The sequence below is a fragment of the Mus caroli genome, unplaced genomic scaffold (assembly GCF_978045245.1).
Source record: "Mus caroli unplaced genomic scaffold, Mus_caroli_1 scaffold_6, whole genome shotgun sequence".
Lineage (NCBI taxonomy): Eukaryota > Metazoa > Chordata > Mammalia > Rodentia > Muridae > Mus > Mus caroli.
The window spans coordinates 80,406,507-80,414,488 of record NW_028227261.1 but is presented as its reverse complement, the minus strand read 5'-3'; the positions used below and the strand labels follow the sequence as shown (position 1 = coordinate 80,414,488).

The 7,982-nt window shown below is 38.6% G+C and overlaps 1 pseudogene; it reads left to right on the top strand.

Annotated features, from left to right (window-relative positions):
• The first annotated feature begins 5,728 nt into the window (after positions 1–5,728).
• On the top strand, positions 5,729–6,560 carry LOC110293627 (casein kinase II subunit alpha pseudogene; annotated as a pseudogene).
• Positions 6,561–7,982: the final 1,422 nt, after the last annotated feature.

The following is a 7,982-nucleotide window of genomic DNA, read 5'->3' as shown; positions in this document are numbered from 1 at the left end:
ATTTTCCCTAGAGCTGGTGTAATATTCTCCTTCCATCATTAGATTCCTGGGAATATTCTCATTTCTTTTACTAAACAGTTTCAACTGTTTTAGTAACACAATAGTCAGAGTGGCAGACACAAATGTCTCTATGGTATGCTCTGGTTTTGGAAGAACATTTACAATAATACAGAGGTTGAAAGACCATGGGGATCCCAGATCCAACATATATAGCTTTCACAATTCATGTAATTAGTGCTCAGAGAACATAGTGGAAGAGTATATGGAAATAGTTAAGAGCCAACGTATGCTATGAAGTTAAGTCTTCTAGAAATGATAGAGAAATTACACTCATGGCAGTCAAAATTATTCCTACCTCAACAAAAATAAAAACAATGGTAATATCAGTAGACATGCTAATGTGAAAGAAAGAAATCTCATGGGGTTCTACCTCTTGACAAAGAACTATAGGATGTGAATGGCTGCTGAGAGAAGCAGAGTTAACTTCTCCATGAGATGCGCCTCTGAATCTCTTAATTCATTAAACAATACAGGATGCAAAGGCTTGAAATAATATACATTAAAGATACACTAAGTGGTATCAGCAGGTTGTATTGATGTGTTCGTGTGTGTGTGTGTGTGTGTATGTGTGTAGTATTAGTATAGTGAAGCAATAATAATAAAAAAGAAGAGAGGAAGTGAGGCCAGAATTAGAAGGAGCTTGAGCAAGGGGGTCATGAAAGAGTGGAGAGAGGAACTGGAAAGGGAAATAATACAAATATTTTTTAAATGGGAATTTAATAGACAAGTAGATAAAAATCATTGCAGGAAACAAGATGGCATAAAGTAAATTATTTTCTGTTCAAGGTATGAGGGTCATGAGGTACTCTTTATGCCTCTTTACAGCTTTTATATACACACTTTTACCCTTAAAAATACAAATATGAAGGTACTTAGGGCTATGAGTTTCCCTCTTAGCACTTCTTTCATCATGTCCCACAAGTTTGGGTATGCTGTGTCTTCATTTTCATTAAATTCCAGAAAGTCTTAATTTCTTTCATTCTTTATTCCCTGGACAAGTATGTGAGCTTCCATGAGTATATGGGCTTTCTGTTGTTTTTGATGTTATTAAAGACCAGCTTTAGTCTGTAGTGATATGATAAAATTCATTGTGAATTTTGAAGGAAAATGAATGGAACTAAAAAATATCATCCCGAATGAAATAACACAGACTCCAAAGGATATACATGGTATGTACTCACTGATAAGTGGATATTCACCAAAATGTTTAGAATAGTGTCTTAGTCAGGGTTTCTATTCCTGCCCAAACATCATGACCAAGAAGCAAATTGGGGAGGAAAGGGTTTATTCGGCTTACACTTCCATACTGCTGTTCATTACCAAAGGAAGTCAGGACTGGAACTCAAGCAGGTCAGAAAGCAGGAGCTGATGCAGAGGTCATGGAGGGATGTTCTTTACTGGCTTGCTTCTCTTGGCTTGCTCAGCCTGCTCTCTTATAAAACCAAGACTACCAGCCCAGAGATGGTTCCAACCACAAGAGGCCTTTCCCCCTTGATCACTAATTGAGGAAATGCCTTACAGTTGGATCTCATGGAGGAATTTCCTCAAGTGAAGCTCCTTTCTCTGTGATAACTCCAGCTGTGTCAAGTTGACACAAAACTAGCCAGTACAAATACCCATAATACAAATTACAGACCATATGAAGCTTAGCAAGTAGGAAGGCCCAAGTGTGGATACTTCAATCCCACTGAGAAGGGAAACAAAACAATAGCCAGAGGCAGAGAGAGGGAGGGACCTGGGTGAGAGAGGGGAGGGAGGAAAGAGGGGTAGAATCAGGTATGGGGGCAGGGTGACAGGAGAAAAGCCCGGGGGGCCTGGAGAATGAATAGAAATACACAGCAGTGTGACATGGATGTGCGTTGTGTGTGGGGGGTCTCTAGACCATCCATACACCAGGAATGTGAGAGGCTCCCAGAACCCAATGGGGATGAGCTTAGCCACAATGCCCAACAGTGGGGAGATAGAACCTATAAAGACCTCCTCCAATAGATAGACATGACCCCCACTTGAGACATGGGATCACCCCCCATCTTCAAAATTATTGACCCAGAATTGTTCCTGTCTAAAGGAAATGCAAGGACAAAATGGAGCAGAGACTGAAGAATAAGCCATTCAGAGACTGGCCCAGCTTAAGAACCATTCCACGACCAGGATCCAACCCCCACTCCTATTATGCCAGTAGACAGGAGCATAACATGGCTGTCCTCTGAGGGCCTCTACTAGCAGCAGACTGAGACAGATGCAGATACTTGCAACCAACCACTGGACTGAGATTGGATACCCCTATGTAAGAATTCGGGGAAGGACTGAAGGAGCTGAAGGGTATTGGAACTCCATAGGAAGAACAACATTATCATCTTACCCAGATTCCTCAGAGCTCTCTGATGCTAAATAGCCAACCAAAGAACATACCCTGGCTGGTCCATGGCCACTGCTACATATATAAGAGAGGACTGCCTTGACTTGCCCCAGTGAGAAAGGATGTGCTTAATCCTGTAGAAACTTGATACCCTAGAGAAGGGGATGCTAGGAGTGCAAGTTGGGAGTGTGTGGGTGTGTGTGCGTGTGGGTGGATGGATGGATGGATGGATGGATAGATGAGCACATTCTCAGAAGCAAAGGGAAGAGGGTGTAGAACTCATGTATGTGGGGGGCAAGGAATGGGTAAACAGTTAGAATGTAAATAAAATAATTAATAAAAACAATATGTTTTAGAAGAAGAATTTCTTCTGACATTCTACATTATATAGCCATTTGTATGTTTAGAATGATAAAAATAAAATGCATTGTTGAATAGCTCTGTAATGGGGACCATAGGACTAAAATGGAACTTTGAAGTCCACTTCTGCTATTTAGTGAGATAAATTACTTTAAACAAGTTTCTTATCCTCTCTAACCCCCACTTCTATAAAATATAAACAGGATATAAAATATCTATGTCATTAAATAGTTGTGGTGATCATGTGAAAGAAATAATGTAAAAATATTACTATTAATTACACATTACACATTATCTGTCCACCAATATCCATACCCCAATGTCTCTTAGGCTCACTACAAAACCCCACTATGTATATTATTTTTGCAAGTTGAGACTGTATAATGAAATAGGTTTTAATGACTATAAGCAGACATAATATGTATCCTTTCTGACCATTAGAATTAAGACAAGATACATGCTACCTTTATAGTTTCCATTTTCTTCCTTCTAAGTAGACCCTGCTTTGTCCACACTGCTTTCACAACATAAGTTTCTGGAGACCTTAAAAATGTCAGGTATGTTTCTGAAGCCTAGGTCACACAAGAACCTACATGCTCTTCCTCATAACTATTTGCATAAGGAGTAGATTTGCTTTGTTTTAACTTGTCTCTTTTTAAATATCCTTGTAAGACTATTATAGGTATTACCTTAACTAGGAAACTAAGGTGAGATTCTACTACCCATGGGTATTTAAACCCAGGTACAATATCTTCATTAATTTTCTCACCAGCTTAGGCTTTCTTTGAGGAAAATATTTAGACTTCACAATTCTTTTCTTCCTCTACAAGGTTTATCACAGAACCTTTTTGAATGAAACATTTGGAAACAGTTCTTTGTTGAATGATGGAGTTCTTGAAATTGAGTCATAGTTCATTGGAAGTTCCCACTGCTACTTCTTTTCTTTATCTCTCTCATATCTAGCTTTTATCATTATCCTTCTTCAACTACAGGCTGCGTGGAGCCTAGAATTACAGCTTATATGACTCTTTTTATAATCATACAGTTGTGCTTGCAGCAAGATTGTGCCATGATATGACATTATAATTTCTTCTTTGAAATCCAATAAACCTTAAGGAAACTAGGATTCCCCTATGCTATATGAATAACTTATATTATGTGTAGTAATGCCAGTGGTTTTTGTACAGTAATTAAGGAGATAGTAAAAGTGCTCAGGTAACTTGAGGAAAACTCAGGAAATATTACCAATGATTTAAGTTTCATTGTTCTTGAGCATTATTTCATATTACAAAAATTTAAGTATGTGTGTATTAGGTTCTTGTTAAGAATGTACGTTTTGTATTAAAACTAGCTTTAAAAGACAGTAAAGTTTATGACTATTATATACTTGATGGATATTAGAAATTTGCAATCCAACAGGAGCTAAAGGATAAGAAATGTCTGAAGATCATCCTTCCTTGCAGTTTCTACAGTGTTGGATACAAAATAGCATGAAGTGATTTAATTTTTATAACCACTTTATTTGCTTCTAAGTACTTGGAATATATAATTAACATAGATCAGCTTGGGGAAATGGTAACTCACTTGACAGGATCTCTCCATGTGGCTCAGAGTGGTTCATAAATCTCACTATGTGCCATAGGAAAGGTTTGTGTTTAAGGATATGCTCCTATTTCAGCTTCTCAAGTGTATGCGCTCACATATGCACAACTGGCAAGTTTTAAATGTCAGATTAAATAGCCCATAAGTAACCAGATAGTGTCAAGCCTGTAGATATCTGTTCTAGCTAGGCAAATGTCATTATTTTAGATATTTATCTAATGAAGTATACTCTTGGAGACATCTGAGTATCAACTCTATCTTTAATATTTTCTAATGTGTGCATCATGGGTAAAACAGTTTTCTTAAATGTTAGCTTTTCCAAAGTTTAGAACACACACAAAAAAAAAATTTACTAAGCCCTAAAATTACTAGGAAGGTTAAATAAAATATATTTAAATTTTAGAACCATATTAGAAACTTAGTGAATGCTTAGAAACTTAGTGAAAGTGTTAACACATTATTTAGAGTGGTAAGTGATCAAACTGTCAGGACCATGAGGAGATGGATATCAACATCACCCAGGAATCTGCTAAAAACCTAAATTCTCAGCTTACTTCAAATATATAGTATGTGTGTTGGGGCCCAGCTGTGGTTCTGCTGGTTCTTTGTCCTGCTTGTTCTCCTTCAGGATGTCCAGCCACTACTAGATACCAGGCTGGAAAGATGAAGAGGAGTCTGGAAAGGGTGAGGTCTGCAAAATCCCAGTTTGGCTGGGAGGAGTTTCTCTAAGGAAGGCTTTCTACAAGGATTTTAGTGTTACAGCTCTTTTAGATAATATGCAATGAAATTACTCTTTTAGATGATCTTCAATGAAACAGCTGGTGTGAGTAAAGGAACAATTTATATGGGGTGGACAAGGTCCATGTAAAACATGGAGAGTGGAGAGGAATTTTCAGGGAGAATGTAAAATCTTTTTGCTGAGTTTAAAATCATTTGTGTTCATTTCATTTGTGTTCATCATTTGTAAGGGGAGGCCTTCCAGGAATTCCAGGCACTTGCTGGACAGGTTCTTATCTGCAAAGAGGAATTTGAACTTGTAGGTTTGTGAAGCACTATCTTCCTCAGGTAGAGGGTGTCATGGATCTGGCTCCCCAGACCAGGTCAGAGAAGGGGAAACCCTGATAGAAAAAGAGAGTCTTTCATTTTTCACCAAGCTAGGAGGTCCTATCCAGACATGGTAGACTTTGACCTTAACTAGGAAGATTTCTCACTACAGAGTTACTAAAATATAAATTGTTGATGAGCAAGATAAAACTATCAAGAACCATTGCTTTCTCTAAATGCTGCAGCATTTCTTGGCTTCTATTTTCTATTATGTAATTATCTCTGTGTTCAATAGGACATGTAAACAGCACAGACTTCAAGCAATTGTACCAGATGTTAACAGACCATGACATTCAATTTTACATGTATGGAACTCTAAAAGCCCTGGATACTTGTCACAGTAGAGGGATTATGCACAGAGATGTGAAATCCCATAATGTCATGATTGATCATGAGCACAGAAAGCTTTGGCTAATAGACTAGAGTTTAGCTGAGTTTTACCGTCCTGGCCAAGAGTATAATGTCCAAGTTGCTTCCCAATATTTAAGAGATCCAGAGCTACTTGTAGATTATCAGATGTACGATTTTAGTTTGGATATGTGAGAGCTTGGGTTGTATGCTGGCAAGTATGATCTTCCAGAAGGAGTCATCTTCCCGTGGACATGACAATTATGATCAGTTGGTGAGGATAGCCAAGGTTCTGGGAACAGAAGATTTGTATGACTACATTGAAAAGTACAACATTGAATTAGATTCATGTTTCAACAATATCTTGGGCAGACACTCCCATAAGTGATGGGAATGCTTTGTCCACAGTGAAAACCAGCATCTTGTTAGCCCTGAGGCCTTGGATTTTGTGTACAAGCTGCTGCAATACGACCACCAGTCACAGCTCACTGGAAGAGAGGTCATGGAACACCCTTACTTCTATTCTGTTGTGAAGGACCAGGCTTGAATGAGTTCCACTAACATGGCAGGAGGCAGCACACCTGCCAGCAGGGTGAATATGATATCAGGGATTTCTTCAGTGCCAACCCTTTCATCACTCCTTAGACCTCTGGAAGGCTCACCAGTGAGTGCTGCTGTCAAGTCACTTGGGATACATGTTCCAGCTGCGGCTGGAGCTCAGAAATAATGACCCCCATCTATTTTCTGATGCCTGAGCAGAGGTGGAGAAGACATCCCTCTCTTTGATGCAGCTTGTGCCTGGTTGGGAGGGGTGAGAACACTTCAGAAGCACCGTGTCTCAACTGTTGCTGGTGGATTTAGTAGTTGAGTCACTATATATATATATATATATATATATATATATATATATATATATAGTGTGTGTGTGTATGTGTATATATGTATATATATATATATATATATATATATATATATATATATATATGAGTGTTTGTGTATGTGTTATCACGACCTGGTTTCTGCTCATTTTGTAATCCAAAAGCTCTCTGCTTGTGCTTCATTATTAAACACCATTTTCTTGTGTTAAATATATATATAGTCAAGTATGTGTATATATGTATATATATATATATATATGTATGTATATATATATGAGTGTGTGTGTGGGTGTGTGTGCTGATTTACTTTTCTTTTTTCTTTAAAAAAACTTGGACTTTTCATAACTCAGGGAATCCCCTGAAAAAATTACCTGCAGGTGGAATATTTCATGGACGAAAGTTTTTCTACCCTTCCAAATTCAGTTTGCCACAACTAAAGAACAAAGTTAAACTGGCTGCAGTCCAGTTGGATGGAGATTTCACCCCCTTCCCATGTTGCTTTCCCCACATTGTACACTCTTGGGGCTTATATCTCATGTTCTTATCCAGAGAGAGGAGGGGAGGGAAAAGGTAGCGAGGACCCAGTCCATCCTGAAACACTGTTCTGCTGGCTGGCCACTTCATCTCTTCTCCCAGGAATGCATCCGTGGCTTATTTCAGGTCTGCTGGAGATGGGTCTGTCTTATTTACATCAAGATGTTAAAAGTCTACCCAACTTGCAGATAGATCCAAAAGCTTTCCTTTTGAATGAATCATGTCTTACTAATCTAACCCTAAATGATTAATTTAATTTTAGTTTAGTTTCCATTAGTGATACTTTCCTTTCTGGGTTCCTACCTTGGTCTTTCCCTTTTTGTCTCTGGATATGCTGTGCTTCATAGCTGGTAGGGGAGGGAAGGCAAAGTCTTTTTCAGTTTTCTTTGACTTGGACATTTTGAAGTCAGATAGTTAGTGAGCATAATTTATTGCTTTCTAAAAAAGAAATATTGTCCATATAAGTTTCATGCTAGGACTCTTATGAGCTAACAAGTGATATGGCCACACTGGGTTCATTTTAAGCTTTGGACTCCCCCCTCCCACCCCAACCCCCACGCTCCCATCTGCCTTGCTCTTTCTTCACTTGCCATCCAGTGAGGAGCCCAGCTCTCAGAACTGTAAGTATATTTGAGAGGCAGGAGCAGAGCGATTATCTCCAGTGAACCAGAAATGGTAGACCTGTAATTCTGGGAAACTATCAGTTCTCTTGTTATGGCCCTACCATCCCTTGCTCT